Source organism: Empidonax traillii, unplaced genomic scaffold (genome assembly GCF_003031625.1).
Source record: "Empidonax traillii isolate 1590-97213 ecotype Southwest subspecies unplaced genomic scaffold, ASM303162v1 scaffold371:size713392, whole genome shotgun sequence".
NCBI classification, from domain to species: Eukaryota; Metazoa; Chordata; class Aves; order Passeriformes; family Tyrannidae; genus Empidonax; species Empidonax traillii.
Genome location: NW_020955564.1, coordinates 1 through 18,210, shown reverse-complemented (window position 1 = coordinate 18,210; position 18,210 = coordinate 1).

Below are 18,210 nucleotides of genomic sequence, written 5' to 3'. Positions count from 1 at the left end.
CCTATGAACTGAAAGGTGCATGAAAGTGCATGAGCTCAAAGTAGCACAAGTTTCTCCTCACCACTGCTAAGGAGGGGAGGTCTGTGAGCTCCAAATTCACCAAACTACAGGGTGCAGCCTCTGCAGTCTGTACAAAGTGACAATGAAGACAGATCCATTATATACTTCAAGTCCTGCCTGCAGGAAGGCAGAGCTTGAGCAACTGCAAGCCCCTACAGCTGCTCTCTTAATTCTCTCATTTAGTCCTCTCACCCTTGTTCCCAACTTAGGTGAGCAAGAGAACACCACCAGAAAAAAACCAGAAGCATAGATTTTTATTTTTTTCCCCAATATCCTCTCTGTCTTTGCATAGAAGTTGAGCCAGTGTAAACTTGAATTAAAAGGATTCAACCACTGAAGAAGAAAGAAGCAAGAACAGGTCTCTGTGATTCCAGGGGAAAAATTCTCTTTACGTTTACTTGAGTTTGAGAGAAATCACTCATGAAGAGATTAACTGATGCCCACAAATAAAGTAAGAGAAAAGCAGATAAAGAACTACACATTTTCAGCAAGGTGATAGGTATTTAAAAACTAAATCTACTCCCCTGTAAAATAACCTGACATTACTTAATAGCAGATATGGGATTGAGCTTTGAATCTGATCCTTCCATCTCCTGTGGTTCAAACTGAACTCTGGCTCATCTGACCCATACAGACACTCAAAGTTTGCCTAATTGAAAATGGAGCCTTAGAAAAGCCCTGGCATTTACATAATTAACTGGATGTAGTAAAAAAAGGTCTGGATTCACAATTCATGAACCCAGAACCTGTAAATGCTGATGGCCCTAAAGGCAGGCTGGTGATTTCAAGCTGCCTTTGAGAGGCAGAAGCTCACAGTGGGGCTGATTTCCTGATTCACTGAGGTCTCCATGGATGGTTCACTGCCGGTTCACACCCTGCAAGGAGGTAACACCCTGCTCTTTCTTGGGACAGCACTGAAAACCACAGCCCTGTCTTCTCATAGTTGACTCAATCACAGCCCCATAAGCAGAGACATAATAATTTGAATTGCTTCAAGACTGAAATGGTCCCAGCCTGGATTTTTTTTCCACACTAAAAGTGTATTTAAATTAATGTTATTTGACACAAACCGTAGCTGAACTAATTTCTTGCTTTCTCACAGCCTTCTTTGTGGCACAGCATAGCACTCCATGCTATCTGCTGTGGCTGCTTCCTCAATCAGACTGCTCAGTGGAAAAGAAAATGCTAAAAGCAAAGTCATCCCAGCAGAAATAACAGTTTTCTTAAGTCTTCTTCTGCAAGGAAAAGCTTAGCTTTTCAAGCATTTGTGCATCCCTTTTCCACATGCAACCCTAGACTGTAAGAGCTATAGAGGAGAAAACTGATTTTTTCCTTCTGTAGCATAATGTTTGAGAAAGATACAACTACACAATACCGAAATTACCTCAGAAAAAATTCTGTAATTTTTAGTGTTTTACTGAGTGACACGTCTGAGTGTGTCTCTGCTTTGAGTTGAATCTTCAGCTCACCTCTAAAGGTAGGCATTTGTAAGTAAAATCTTCATCATATTTAGCCCCAGATGTATGCATTTTTGGTTGATACATGTGGTAGGAGTAATCTTCTTTTATCCCTCTGTGTTTGTAGACCATTTAAGCATGCTCTGCTGTATGCTGTCCCAGAGCATCCCTACCAAAGCTTCAGCAAGCCTGGCTTGTTTCCAAATGTTCTTTGTGAAAATTAAAAGAGAATAGTTGGAACACTATCTACAAAAAGCAAACAAAATACAGCAGAAATAATTTATGATTTCAGGTACATAAAGAGCAAGCGCTGCTTACTGGATTTTCTCTGTAGTGTGCACAGAGCAGGAAATAAAACAATTTTGTTGGTTCTATTATCATTCTTGCAAGCACAACACAAAGCATTGCTGATATGGTACAGGTCCATCTTCCAGCTGGGGTAGAAGAAAAGAAAAAGCAATTAAGAACATTATAAATTTGGTTTGTTGCTCTGGGCTGGAAAGGTCCAGTTAAGCATGTTGTGATTCTGAATAGAGAAGAATAGGAGATGAGCCAAGAGAGAATTTCTCTTGACATTATCACTTGACCTTTTTCTATTGCCTTCCACAGCTCTCCCAGCCAAGGATGTATCTGTCCTCTGACTCTCAAAGCTAAAATCTGTCCATGTGTAAGTCACAATCCTGAGGATGTGTGGGCTAAATACTAGCCTGGAAAACTTAATCTTCTGGTCTGACTGTGTGAAAGAGTACTGTTCTGCACACCTCAGTGAAGACACTCAGCCCTGATTTCCAGGGCATGGAACTAGGCGGCAATTTCAACTTGTCCTACTCCTTTTCCCATCATCTCCCTAAAACTAATTTACTTGACTGTGAAACAAAAGAAGCAAAATTAACTCTTGCTCTGTACAGGCAGTGAGAAATTCATACCTCCTCCAGGAAGAGGGATCAGAATAAACTATCTTAAAAGTCCGTTTTGCACATTTGTCACATGTCCTTTCACCAGTGCTGGCTTTTTGTTTGGGGACAGTACTGGCAAAGAACTGCTTTTGTAGCACCTCTTGCACTCTTGTTTTGGTAGTCTCAGTATCCTTTCTTGGTGATTCTGCACAGCACTCCACTGGTTTGCATGTAGAACAGTAATGGGAAACGAGTCTCTGAGAAATGAATCTAGATCGCATTACTCTTAAGTGAGCACACCAGGCAGCTGGCACAGGCCCAGCCAGACACAGTTCCCTTGAAACCAAGCCTTATCTTTATGTGTCACTTTAATCTGGAGAAAATGAACACAGAAAACTCAAAAGTTATATCTGCTTTACAGCATCTGTTCTTTGTAAATTAGGGATGTGGAGTAGACCATTTCTCTGGGGTTTTTTTGGGTTCCATTGTTCCCAGTGCTACCATGACCTGTAGCCCTGAGTACACCTGTGAAGCACAGCTCATAAACCTGCTACCACTGCCTTAAAATCCTTGCTGTGTCATGTGCAGGTCAGTCCTGAGCCTGCACTGGCTTTACTAAAGCTCCAGTTATTTTTGTGGGCAGCATCACTTGTTTTCCATCCCTTTCACTTCTCACACCTGCTTGATGTGCAGCCAAGCTGCCTCCTGCCAGCAGCTCATACATGGCCAGCCGTCCTGTGCCAGGGAGCAAATTGGCTCTGTCTGCCAGGCTATCAGCAGGAACAATTGTCCCACTGATGCGTCACAGCTTTGGACAGGGGAAAAGTGGTCACTTGTATTTAAATAGCTCTGGTGGCTGGAATAACGTCAGACCGCTGTAGGACTGCTGGTGGCTTTGCTGTTGGACTCAGGGATATGTGATCAGCTGTCTTAGTCGTTCTTGTTTACGAGCTTATGTACCACACAGAGGGGCTCAGAGTGAGTTTACGTACACCAGCAGTGATGGTCACAGCACAGCAGCTTGGCAACTACCTCTGCTGGGCATCAGCCACCTAAATCAGTGATTGCTTGCAGAATGTTGTGGGCTGGCAACTGAGAAATAACCTGCCAGCACCCAACTGAGCAGCTGCAGGCTGGGCACAGCCTTCAAGATGGATATTGCTGCAGTCTGATGTGAAATTTGTGACAGATTATCCCAGTTCATCGAGTGAGAGAACAGAAAAAATGCCCATTTTAATAAGGGCAGAAATAAACTGGAATACAAAAAAAATGAAACTAGTTGTCTAAAGAGAATAATTTTTTATAACATTCACAGTGGTTTATAAATCATCCCCGGCTAGTTCATGTTTGTGTGGAAGCTTTTTGTGAAAAAAAACTTCTATATTACCTTTCTGCAAGCATTTTACTCCTGTTCTGTCTGTTCTGTGGAAAAAAATTGTTTGGTTCCTTTTGTAGAATGAGGTTAGAAATACAACTTCATTGAGAAATGGTGGGATTCTTGAGATAGACCAGTAATAAAGAAACCACAGGGAAAGAAGGTGAAAAAGGGTTATTAGCTCACCAATAAAGGATCAAATGACTCTGACAATGTTGCAGGAATTTGCTCTCTTCTTTTGTATGGCACTGGGAAAATCAGGATTGATTTTTAAATATAATGATATAAACCGGAAATAAGTTTCAAAGGTAAACTTAGAGGTAGATACTTAAAGAGTAGTGTTATACCTTTGTACTGATAAGTTTAATTAAAAGACAGATGGATCCATGAGTGTTGTAAAGGAGCAAAGCCCGGGTAAGCAGTCATAATGCCTCTCAATTTTGCTTTATTCCTGACATTAGAAATGGATGAGCCTTCCTCATAAGAGGCTTATTCCTTTCTCCTTTACTGAGCTCCTATTTTTCGAGAACTTGGGGAAACCTACTTTAATAGTATAGAAATAAGACACTTTGAATGATGCAAACAGAATTTTGGAAGTATTTTATTTCATTTTCTCTTTTGCAATTTTGCCAATTCAGCTAGCTTGGAATTCAAAACCTGTTTAAACACGTCATTACACACTTCAGTTCACTTACAGGATAGATGCCACTATTTCTCATTTAGCAAATTAGTGAAAGGAGGCATACAGTGTGTAGCTGAGGCAGGTGATGCACCTACTAAGCACAAAGTAACCCATAGTACTAGTTCCTGAGTGAGAAAGGACCTGACCTATAGCTGATACTGTCTTCAGGGGCTTCAGAGAATCATATTAAAAACGAGTCACTAGAGGAGGTGGGAATGGTCTCAGGAGCTGGGTTAAAGGTTTGAACTGAAAGCAACTGAAAGGAACGCAAATATTCTGCTGTCCTGAGTGGGCTGCTTGAGGTCCTCATGATTTCAACCATTTCAGCAGAACATAATTTAATAGTTTCTAGTGGAGTTATCTGAATGGAAATAAAAATACCTCTTACAGCACATAACCCTGAAATAATAAGTTTTATAAATTAATGCTTCAGCCAGTTCAGCATTCAGTCTTGAACAATACTTCATCTGTAAACAAATGAGAGGATATTTCTGAAATATTATTTGTGTGGAGGAAAAAAAAAGAATATTTAGGACAATATAAGAAAATTGTGCTAACTGATGCTAAGATACAATTTTATCTTGAGATTGTGAATGTACTTCTCCTATTATTTTATTAATTCTCAATACATACAGGTTTAAAATGGAGTGCAGAGGTATCTCATGGAATTTAGCAGAATGAAGATGCATCCAAAAAATCAGTTTCATTATCATCCATTTTAATGTTCCATTGGTTATTTGAGAGTTTGTTGTTTGAACAGGTTGTTACAGTGCCTTGCTTCAACTACCTTAATATTTTAATTTAGCTGTGAATTTTATTCCAAGAATACTTCTATTTTGCCCAAATCTGCTCATTTTTAGAATTCATTACATTCAATTTGATCTCTCATTTGAGCAAGAGATCAATATTTTTATACCAAATTGTAAATATATGTAAATCACTTATTGAATATGTGATGTTTGCATCCACAAATGAAAATCTATGAATGTATTTATTGTATTTGTATGAAACCAAGTCAATTGCTTTAAAATATCTGTGAATATTATGAGTAGCTACAGTGTTTTTTGTTGTTCCTGTTTTTCATCTCAAATGATTATTTCAAACACCAGCTTCTTCTCTCCTTAATCTTTTCTGCAATCCAATAACTGAAATAAAATTATATTCTATGATGGTAACAGAAATCAATATCCAGACCTATTAGTGGATGCAGATATTGACACAGATAATATTATTTTCATGTTGCCATAATGTTGCTCCAGATGTTCACATGTCAGTTTTAAGTATAGAGCAGGTGGGTTTCGGAGCTCTATCAGTCCAGAAGCAATAGTTTTTGACAGGATATGGAGTGATCCATGAGGTTATTTATGGCATATAACTGCAGTTTTACTATCTAGTTTATATTCCTACTGCACAAAAATCCCATCACTACCTGATATTTTAAAATGATCCTTTGTACACAGGGACTGTGTGGGCTTCTTTAGGGATTTCTGTGGACTTACAGGAACACAAAAATCCAGTGTCCTGTTTTCTACATATTCAAGTGTTCTGAAGGAAGTGAAGCAGGAAGGGTTAATCGGGACACTTTTGCTGTGGGCCCATGGGGGCCCCCTACCCCCCTGTACATTTTTAGTTTGCCTTAAGCTATATTTCGTAAGCTGCATTTTGCACAAGAAGACTCTATCCTGTGCTGAGGGCATCAGACCTTAAAGGAACCACAACAAACACTGGGCAAAGAACCCCAGTCCCAGAAATCTCATCCAGAGGAGCCAATAGGTAATATAGGCCCAAAGCCAGGGGTTTCTCTAAGGCTGAGCGATCAGAACACAGAAACAATAGAAAGAACGAAAGGTCCCCGAGGTGAGGTGAGGATGAGGATTAAAAAGCAGCCCCCAGGATGAAGGCAAACAGGAACTCCCACCAAAATATTCCTCACAATGGAAACCATGCCTCAGTCTCCACCCCAACTTCACCTGTTATGAATATTGTAATCAAATGATGCAATAATATGAATATGTAAAATTATGTTGTAATCATGATCAAGACACTGTATAAATTACCTGTTCTTACTGAATCACTTTGGAGTTTTTACCTGGCCTGAATGGGTAAATCTCCCCGGCGTCGTTGATAATTAATAAATACCTTGCTGCTTATGGACTTAAAACTCTGTCTCTGAGCAGTTTTACTCACCTGCCCCTTTTTCTGGGCATCAGAAGAAGAAATGTCATTTGAAACTCTGTTGTTCTATTTATAGAAGACCTGATATCACAGATTGACTGCATACAAAATTTTATTAAGGTCTGACTGATGCTTTCCATGGCTGGTAAATGGCTCTTGGTCAGAACTGGGTGTATGAAAGTGCTTGGTTGATTTAGAATTGGAATGTAAATGGCAAAGCTCATTTTATGAACTTCATTATTTCTGGAGTGAAGCTTCTCATACAGTTTATTAATTTACCTGATTTTTATTACCTTTTTCTCAACAACAGCTGCTTTCTTAATAGATTTTTGACACTGAGGTTTAATGGCATTTAAAAAGATGACAGACCCATGCAGAGAAGGTGCAAGTCATATGTATTAAAATGTTCAGTCATGAAAAGATCATTACATTTCAGAAACAGAATCTCTGCTGTTCTTTTTCCATTTAGGTTTTTTAGTTTTTGCTTTGCTAGTTTGAACATAATACTCTGGAAAAAGAATTTATTTTTGCTTTTAGGGAAGAACTTCTTTTTCTGTTTATCCACAAACTAGAAGAATGAGAGAGGCAGCAACTGCAGAATCCAAACCCTTACATTATTTGAGCACTTCCAAAATCAGCCATTCCTTTATTTGTACAAGCCTCTCTGCCTTTGGAAATGCTTTGAATCTCCATACTGGTGTAAAATTTGACTAGATGGCCTTCCAGTTCTGAAGCAAAACCAGGTCAAACTTCTATTGACAAGATTCTACTGACTTCTATGGTTTTTGCCTCATCAAACTGAGTCAGTAATTTAGATAAGGCTTCTTCTGTGGATTTATAACAGAATACGTTATCTTTAAAATTCTTTTCAATATACTTTTCATTTGCAAAAAGTCCTTTACATTTCAAATGTATGCATATATTTGAGCTGACATTAGTTTTCATAACGAACATGAAAATGTAATGTACATAGACACCTCAAGCTCATTACTCTGCTATTTTAAAAACCATAACCATATTTGTGCTAAAATAAACATTCTCTTTTTCTTAACAACCTGCATTACTTACAGTCAGCTGTAGGCAGAGGATGTACCAACTTTTCTGATGACCCGAAGCTTTTTACCCTGTAGATGTGGTTGCAAAAGGGTTGGGGATGTAGTCCTGTGGAGAACATAGATTTTTCCACCATGTACAGAGCAGTTTAAACTTCATGCATGTGTTCTCTTCTTGGAAATGTCTGTCTGGTTTAGCACATGTTTTTTAGCTCTGAAATGCAGCACTTCTGCAATATGTTCTCAGCATAATTCTGGATGAGTGCCTGTGTGAATGGAGGCGTTTACAGTGAAGGAGTAATGAGATCTTTGGATCATTAATATGAATGGGAGCACTTTGAAAGAGATTGGACAGACTTTTCATTCCATTTGCAGGAATTGTTAGGAAATGTTGATTGTAGTCATTATTCATTTCCCATTGTGTTGCACCTCTTAATGTGGAAACCCATCTTTCTGCTAGGGGATGGGCTGGAAGAGGATTAAGTCTTGTAGAGTAAGTAACATGCCTTGCTTTTCTCCCTGGTGGTTTTATGGTGGTATCTAGGTTCTTATCACCTGAATATGTAAATATAAAATGGCAAATTAGCTTGTTTCACTGTAAGGACAGACAGAGTTAAAACAGTTAATATAAACTTATTTATGTTTACATTGTGGGTCTCTTTTAGAAGTCCTAGCAAACTACAATGGAAAGGGAAGTAGAACCACAATTTCAGCTGATTTGGGATGGACCTCATCTACCCTCAGTCCAACCTCCTGCTCCAAGAAGGTTGCTCTGGGCTTTATCAGGTTGGGTCTTGAACCCTCCAAGGATGGAGGCTGAAGAGACTCTCCAGGCCACCTGATCCAGTGCCTGCCTGTCCTCACTGAAATTTCTTTCCTTATGTCTGGGTGGAATCTATCCTTTCAGTTTATGGCTCCTGCATCTCATTCTCCTGCTGTGCATTGCTGTGAGGGGCGCAACCTTCAATAACCCTCCAGGTAGGCAGGGTCAGGCTTCTGTGAGACCCTCCTGAAACTGTCCTTTATCCAAACTGAACAAACCCAGCTCCCTCCACCTCTGCTCACAAGACAAGTGCTTCAGCCCTGACCAGGAGCAGGGCAGTGATCCTTCCCCTGTACTCAGTGCTGGTGAGGCCACACCTGGAGTGCTGTGTCCAGTTCTGGGCCCCTCAGTTCAGGAAGGATATTGAGGTGCTGGAGCGGGTCCAGAGAAGAACAACCAGGCTGGTGAAGGGACTCAAACACAAGTCCTGTGAGGAGAGGATGAGAGAGCTGGGGTTGTTTAGCCTAGAGAAGGCTCAGGGAAGACCTCATCACTCTCTACAACTCCCTTAAAGAAGGTTGTAGCCAGGTGGGTATCGGTCTCTTTTCCCAGGCAGCTATCAGTAAGACAAGAGGGCATGGTCTCAAGCTCTGCCAGGGGAGGTTGTGGTTAGATCGTAGGAAGAAATTCTTTACAAAGAGGGTAATCAGGCATTGGAATGGGCTGTCCAGAGAGGTGGTGGATTCTCTGTCCCTGGAGGTGTTTAAGAAGAGACTGGATGTGGCACTGAGTGCCATAGTCTAGTAACTGTGGTGGTAGTGGATCAAAGGTTGGACTTGATAATCTCAGAGGTCCTTTCCAAGCCACCTGATTCTACAATTCTATGATTCTATCTTAGTAGCCTCCACTAGACTTCCCCAAGTTTGTCAGTGCATTAAGATTCAAGGCCCAGACCTGTGCAGAAATATTTGCAGAAACAAGATCTTAAAGTTGTGTTTGTCTCTTGTACATTTTTATACCAATTCTTTCTCTTGCTGTTCATTGAGCAAGAACCTCTCAGCACTTATAAGGAATCAAAATCTATTATCAGTCCCTAAGATGCACTGCTTATAATAGCTATCTTCTTGGAATTTCATTAAGGACATTATACTTGTTTTTCCTACAGTGTCTTCTTTTCATCTTTGCTGAACTCCATGGATGGGAGACATTTTTCAGGATTAATGAATAGTGATAAACATCATTAGTCACTATCTGAAGATCCAATAATCCTTTAAAGGAGTGATGTGAAAGTCAATAGGTAAATGAAAAAAGGCTTTTAAATTGCTTCCTGTCTCTAGCAAGTCAATGAAGTCCCTCAGTGGGAAGCTGAATGGTTCATTGTCCCCGTGTAACAGCAGCTGAGGCTTCTCAGGACAGGACACAAGCACACATGAGAGACAGGAATGTTTAAAGCTGCTTCCAGGTTCATTTGCAAAAGAGGTCTCTTGCCAAAGCAGGGTGGCAAGACGCATGAAAAAGATAGTGCCTTCTCTGTCTTTGTTTCTAAATGACATCTGAAAAGTTAACCCTACACTTTTTTACCATCAACACTGAAGGAGGAATTTCAAATGATCCCAAACTGGGAGGAACAGTTGCTGCACTGGAGTACAGGGCTGATGGTCATGGACACCTCAAATATGTGGAGAAGTGGCATGACAGGAACCTTGTGGAGTCCAACCAAGGCCTTTTGAAGATTTGCGATACCTGTTTGTCTCCGTCAAAAACGGGGTGAATGAGATTGAAGAAATGGGCAACGGATGTGTGAATTGAAAATCTCAGCTGATGTTAGGCCAAATACTCCTCTCTCATTCCAGCAGTATGCATCCCCATACCTTTCTCTGTGGTGCTGTAAATCCTAGACCAAGTGGGACTTAAACAAGAGAGAAAAGTAAACTATCTTGAAGGCGTAAAAGAAATATTTCTGGCTGTTTAGAGGCAAGGCAGGTTCCTCACATGTCCCTCTCTCCAAGGCCTTCCCTTGACAGTTTGAAGGAGAGAAGCCCCATTATTCTGTGCTGCTGAGGGTGGCCCTGCATCACACCCAGGGCTCTCTCCTTGCAGGAAAAACTGCATTTTAGTTTCTGAGTGTGTCTAAAGTGAGGGAAGTTCATTATTGACAGTCTTTTTTTTCCATAGGGCAGCTTGTTAGGACATTTTTTCACCTCTCTTCTCCCCTAGGCTTTAGTATTTGATTCAGTGTTTAGCTTTGTTGAAATTGCCCAAGAGTAACTATGTAGTGGGAAAGCTGGGATATCTCTGAAGTCCAGCCTGAAGGGCTGTCAGTGCTTCAGGAACAAGAGCTGAGTGGGGCACTAATCCCCTGTGTAGAGGAGAGCTCTCCTGGTGCCAGTCAGCAGGCTGGATTTGGCTGGGATGAGTCTGCTGGGCTTGTGCTTAGGGAGATAATGGGCTGTTATAGCAGTTGGTGCAGCCAAACAGCCACCTGCCACTTCCTTTGCTTTTGCAAGGCCAGGCAGCAACAACAGGCACCATCTGCAGGCACCAGCATCAGGCACCAGCACATCCATGTCCATCTCAGGGCAGGGAGGAGCGAGCTTGGATCCTTCTTTCACCACCAGGAGAGTCAGAAACCAGAAAATGCTTTCATTACTCATTTGTGAAAATCCAGTCACGTTGCCCCTTTGTATTCGCTTTTCTTCAAGGGAAAGCAATAATGCTTAAATCTAACTCTTATTTAGCCTCACATCCATGCATTTCAGAGCACTTGGTATCGATAACTTTTTTTGTAACCAATTAAATATATGATTAGAGATTCCTCTGTGTTTATTTCACACATCTTTAAAAACAAACTATTAACTCTTTTCTCAGTTACTTAACTTTGAGTTCAGAAGCAGAGGTCAACTGTTATCTCACTGAGGTTCTAAAGCAGAGGTATTTACTATAGTGATTTATAATGCCATGCCTGACTTTGGATTACTTGATTGCAAATAAACCTTGTATTTAAGTTCCTGAAATATTAGGAAACATGTTAAAATGGGTGAGAACTTTTTCACCATGTCCAGTACAAAAATATTCTTTTCATTCATAAGCCACAACCTTGCTGCAGTTTCCTTGTTTTTTCTGTAGGTACCCATCAGAAGTAACCAGAGGAAGAACAGTATATTGATAAGAATAATACAATGGTTTTATTTCATTACACTTATTCATGTACTCAGTTTCATCAAGACTTTTCCTGTAGGACTCACTAACAAGAAATACCAGCTGGAAATTAAAGGGATAAGACATATAGCCATGAATTTTCATAAACATTTAGTATCTTTCTGTACTGGATTTTTTCCAATTGAGTGAGTCAGGTCTGTGCTGGTTGTGGGGGAAAAAAAAAAAAAGAATAGGAATTTAATTCTGAGGTAAATGGGTATATGGGAATAGACTGAAGCTTACTGTAGAGTTGACTTCATAGCCTCACAGTTGTCAACCCCTGGATTGTAAGTGACGAACACTGCCATTACATATTTTCAGAACCATATACAAAGTAACTATTAATAGAAAAATATTTTGAACATAACTTCAAAGGAAAAACATGTAAATATGTGTTAGCTTAAAAAAATACCCAATAGTAAATCTATTTATTAAAAGTTTCTTCTGGTACAACAATATAGCTATAGCAAACTTTTCTGAAAGTACTTAAAAATATTTTTTATCAATTCTGCCAGGCTGACCGTATTCATATATATACATCTGTAATACAGACATACTTATACACACACATATGCACCATCACTGCTTCAGCTGGATTTGTCTTTAGCAAATGACTGGCAGTGCTAAAAGTACTAAAGGGACTTTCATCATATTGAATTAAAGTTACTCAAAGGAAACTGGAAGATGGAGTTTTGTGAAAAGACAGAACAGCATAAAAAATGTCTCTCCCTTTCCTTTTGCTTCTCCCTTCTGCAGTGTTTTTGTCTGTACTGCTTTTCATTCTTCTGCACTTTATTACCCTTCTAAACTGTGTGCTACTCCCACCTATTCTCTTTCTTTGCTTTCAAACTAACTGACAGTATGTCCTTTCATGTTCCTATCAAGCCTGGCCAAGTGGCAAATGCTCACTCTCTCATGCACACCGACTTTTTTTGTTGTTCTTAGCTGAAGAGGTGCAACTGTGCTGCTTTTGCAAGATGGTTTGTTTCAGATGGGATTTTTCACAGCGATGAATCAGATTCATTTTGTTCTCCAGTCACTGCACTGCAGCTTTGATGTTTCTGTTCTTCCCAGTAACACATCAGTAACAATATATTTTCTGCAATATAACACCATACCAGGCAGTCTGATGGAGGGATAAGTTCATGGCATTTTAGTACCCAACTACTTCCAAGTGTAAATGATATTTTGACAGTAGAAGAATCTGTGTCTGTCACTCCATCTGTAATAAACAGGAGATGATGTCACACCGTTTCTATGCAGGGGCACAGCAAGGACTAGAGAACATGATGCTAAGCTTATGTGTAGCACTAAACATCATGGAACTACACCACTACTTGAGATTCGTCTGATTCATCTTATGATAAAAAATGAGCATGCAATAATTGAATAAGTGTTTGCAAATATTTTGCCACTGAATTTAAATCACAGATTTATTGCAATAATAAACATGAGAGTGCATCTTGATAGGTTGCTAATTGAGTTGTGTGGGTGGTTAGTCCTTTATTTTTATTCGGATGATTCTGAATGTGAAATCTCATGATTCAGTTATTTTGTCTCTAGTAAGAATACTGAACTTGGTCATCAGCTATACCAAGTGATCTTCACTCCCTTTGAAATCATCACATCAGAGGTATTACGTGAAGTTTTGTTTGTTCAAACTGAATATGCATGAGAAGCTGCCTAGAGAAAGCTAGGCAAGGCAACACTTTTGTTAAAATGCTAAGTAACTGGCAAAGTTAGAAGCAAACTTTAAGTATTGTAACAGAACAAAATTTGGTGCTGAGTAAGTTTATGAAAATATCAGTCATACCTTAACATTCAGCAGCCAATATTATAACCTTTAAGATAGATCTCCTTGCAGACCGAAAGAAAAAAAGTTAATGATTGGCTTGATCTAGTCTCATCAGCTGGAACACGTTAGCCACACTGTTCCCAGCAATTGAGGAAAGAGTCTTGAATTCTCATTTCTTATAATGCTGTCTCCTTTCACATGGGGAACTGGGGATCTGAAGCTGAAGGTTCTTCAAGGGTGGTAGGACAAAAAGGGGAGCTGTGTGGTGGAGTGGTTGCTTTGTCAGGGTTATGGGCTGCAGTCAAGGCTAAAGGAGCTGCCTGAGTGTCACTCAGTCACCATTCTGTTGGTTGTTTCTTTTTCAGTGGCAGAACACATGGCTCACTGCTGATTTTTATCTCATTTTCAACTGACACAACTGGCACAAGCCCTCTTTTGATCTATGAGATCAGAAACAGATGTTGGGTAATTTAGTTTGATGATTTGAGGACAGGATTTGATAGCGTTAGGTTTACAGTTGGACTCGATGTTAAAGGTCTTTTCTGGCCTCAATGATTCTATGATTTGCAGGTATGGCTCCAGGAGCCAGATCCAGGCACCCCCTGATCTAACAGGGAAGCCTGAAAAGTCACATCATGCCTGTAAAATAGACTGTGGGACCATTCTTTTGAGATACCTTTATATATATATAATAGATTTTTATTAAAACCAAGTAGCAAGGAAGAAATTCATTCTATGATTATTTTGTAAAAGAAAACTATTCATCTGCGTGGGTTTTTTTTGGTTTTGTTTTTTTTTTTTTTTTTTTTTTTTAAAGCAAGACCATTCACCTTGTATTTACTCAGCAAAGTCCTCTGTACCTCACCATGGGATTACAAACTCAGGAAGCAGACAGGCAGACAGCAGAAGTGAAGGTTCATGTCAGTGTTCAGCTGATGTCTACATGTGCTCTGTCACAGATCCCTCTAGAGTCAGTGGAGATCTACTCAAAGCTGATGGTGGAGCCCCACAGGCAACTAAAGTTCCATGAACCATGTTCAAGCAGACAGGAATATTGGGGTTCATTTGCCCAAACACAGACATCTATCGGTTCAGGTGCTGTGAAGCACCTTTCTTGGCCTCTTGGCAGGCACTTCAGAAAGGTTCTTGTGTCCCCTAGGGTATATCTGCCATTTGCAGATGTCTCAGACATCTTATCCTGTCTGGACATAGTCCTGGACAATGCGCTTCAAATGACTGTTCTTGAGCAGAGGGATTGGACTAAGTAATCTCAAAAGATCTCTTTCAACCTAAATGATACGTGGTCTCAGTTGGCAACAGATGCCAGGACACTGGACACCTGAAAGTTCTGCTCTGCCAAAATGCCTGTAGGCTCCAATGACAGTGCGTCAGTTGATCCAGACCGATACAGAACTACATTTATTGGAAATATGCACCATTTCTGTGCCAGGCCAATCAGGCCACTGTCATCATCTTAGGGACACTGGGTACTAAAGTTTGAGTGACTGACTTCCCAGTGGTCAAGTCTTTGAAATATTATGTAGCCAAGTCCAGACAGCAAAATCTGCCCATTCAAAATTAGCTGTTTCCATTATAGAGATAACTCTTTGCTATTATATTATGCATCTTCATAAAGTGGAATACACTTCTGCATTTTATGCATTTATCCGTTATATTAACAAGTCTTCAGCTACAGTCTTGCTATGCTGGTATTTGACCAAGCCATTTCTAAACCTTTTCTTGCAGTCAAACATTAAAAAACAACATTTTTTTTACCTTTTTTTTTTCTTTTCTTTTTTTTTTTTTTTTTAAATTTATTTAAGGCAGATCTCTTAGGCCTTAATTCATTCCTGCAGCCTTTACCATGATAGTTTTTGAGTCATTAAGTGCTAAAGATTTACAAGATCCCCTGTGAGTCACAGGATGTGGCCTGCTGGGATGGTGTGTTCCTTTTGTTACCTGATCAGGACAAGGCAGATGAGCCAGCAATTGAGTGCTGGTGATCTTTCACTGGTGCAATTATTGTTTCCCATTAAATCGCAGCAGTGCTATTGTCTGAACCAGGGAGAAAGTAGAATCAAATAAAGGATGTCTCTGTTTATAAATGAAGCTATATAGACACACACATCCCAAATACCCATCACCCTCCCTATTTGACTATTCAGTGGGAATAAATCTGATGTTCTTGTACAAAACATTTTCTCACACACTGATAGTGCAGTACAGGGAAGTGCCCCATACATTCCCTGAGCAGAAGAGAAACTGCAGCACTGGGCAAAACCTTGTGTAAAACCTCACTGCAAGGCATATTTCCAGGCCTGCAGCCCACTGCCAAAGTCCTTTCCTTCCCACTGCAGGTGGAAGTGGCCTCTCCTTATCACAGAACTGACGTACAGAAGATCCCTCATGGATTTTTTTTATCATGTGTCTTTGATTGACATAGCAGTGAATTAGGTTGAGATCTGAGATTTTAGATTAGTTTGTTGCACTTCACTTCTAATTGCAGGCTACTCAAGAAACAACATTGTTGGCCTCCTCCCTAATATCTTTGTCTTACTACTCAAAATCCAAATTTTCAGTCTACAAAATGTACCAGTTTGGATGAGCAAGCTAAGCCCAAAAGGGAGTGTACCAGGAAATTATCTCCCTCTCCCCCACCTGTCCCTGTCATCACTATTACCTCGTTTACCCCGGAGCAGTAAGAAACGTAGAGGAATCCAGTTATCTCACTTTGTTTCCCCTGGCAGATGTGACAGAGTTTCTTGTGACCTATCGAGTGGCTCTAAGAGAGGTGAGAATTTCAGCCAGTTTGCTTACAAATGATTGCAACTTCTTTAGTCACACTGAATGAGACTAAAAATCCTGAAGATTGAGAGCCATGAGCTTTTCAGGATGGTTATCATATGACAGAAAGCTATCTAAACCAAGTGTCGCTGTTACAAGCACTGACACCTGTGACTCTCAGTCATGGACCCAAAGTTATCACTTTGGGGCTGTCTACAACCCTGTGGTTAAAAAATTATTCCCCTCCAAAGAAACCTTTGTCATCCCTTATGTTTAGCTGAGGGAAATATGTTGAGTCTCCTGGGCTGGTCTATTCACCTCTTGTACTTGGAGCTGAGCCAAGCCCCGCTGTGGCAGCCTGCATACACTCTCCCCAGTCAGCTCTGAGATGCCCATTGAGGACCTTTATAGCCTCTTTACACCTTTTTTCCGACTCAGGAACATTCTGCAGTCTCTTTGTGCAGACAAGTTGCATCAGATATGGGAACAGCTCCTTTATAGCATCTTTGCGTTGCTCGGGTCTCGTGTGAACAGATGTGACAGTAAGAGCCCCAAAATGAAGCAAACCAAAGCAACTCCAGCATGCAAGGGTGAAGTTCACCTGGCAGCTGATGCCCACTCCTCCAGCCAAGGCAGTACAAATGTGCCCTATGTGAGTCACAGCAGGGGTGATGTTGTACGGCAGCAATTAATTTGCTTCTGAGGCAAACGGGTCCAAACGGTAAAGGCTTTTGCGAATGGAATTTACTGTTCCAATGCAAATAACGAACTGGCAAACAATAACCACTCCAACCCTAAAGCCCTGCCAGCAATTGGTTGACATTTGGGCTGCAGAGAGTTTGCAGATTCCCTGCGAGTTGGATAGGAGCTGTGTTTTGCAGCAACAATTGATTTATTACTGTGACAACGAGTAGAAATAGAAGGACCTGCTGGCAGGCAAGCTTGTGATTTGTTCCTTTGCAAGCAAGCAAGCAAGAGGCGTCCAGCTGGCCAGTGACCATTCTCAAGCAAAAGCCCAGGGGAGGATGCAGGTTTTATCTCCTCTCTGCTTGAATTTTGCATGCTAACTAGTGTTGGAATTAGGGTGGATTTTTTTATATTGTACAAAACCACATTTGTATTTAGTAAAGTTTCTACAAAATGAGTAAGTAAGGGGTATGCAAAGGTCAGGCTGTCTTCTAGATATTTCATTTCTCAAGCAGTAGGAGGACACTTTATCTGTTATTCATGAGCAGAAAATCATTCTCGTTTGTACTGCAGCAGCCCCTGTAGGGACCAATCAAGGTCCCATTGTGCTGATGCCTGATTGGTGGCTGTGAAGAGAAAATTCCTGGTGCCTGCTTGGATGTAGTTCAGCAATATCCATTTTTTTGCCATGTAAGGTTCAACATGAGCACATTCTGATCAGCAAAGCACTTAAGCGCACGCTTAAAGCAATCTCTTTCCAGCCAAATGCTTCAGAGTGTTCCAGCACTCTCAAAGAGAGGGGAATTTAAACATGTGCAAAAATGTTTGGCTAAATCAGACAGGGCTGCTGCACACGAACCTCGCTTCTTTCGAGTGTTACACGTATAAGGAAGTTTTCTTGTGATGCAGGGTTTTGGGGGTAAGTGGAACGTGTCCAAGTGAAGTTTTGAGCCAGTGTATTTTCTCTCCTGGGTTTGCTCTAATCCTGCCCCAGTGATCTGACACTGTTCAGAGAGCTGTGACTTGTGGGACAACGCCAGTCATTCAGCAAGAGTGTCAGGGATGTGAGCATCAAGAGAGATGAATCATTTCTGTTTTCTGAAACAAAACACTGAAGTGTAATAGACTGAAATTAAGGTATGAAAAATGAGGATGAATTAAGGGGAAAATATGCCTGTGAGAATAGGTGTCCAATTATGGAGTAATCTTGATGGAACAAGGGAAAAAACCAAAGTTGCACGCATTATTTCATGATGGGTAATCTGATATAGAGTAAGTCAGAAGGG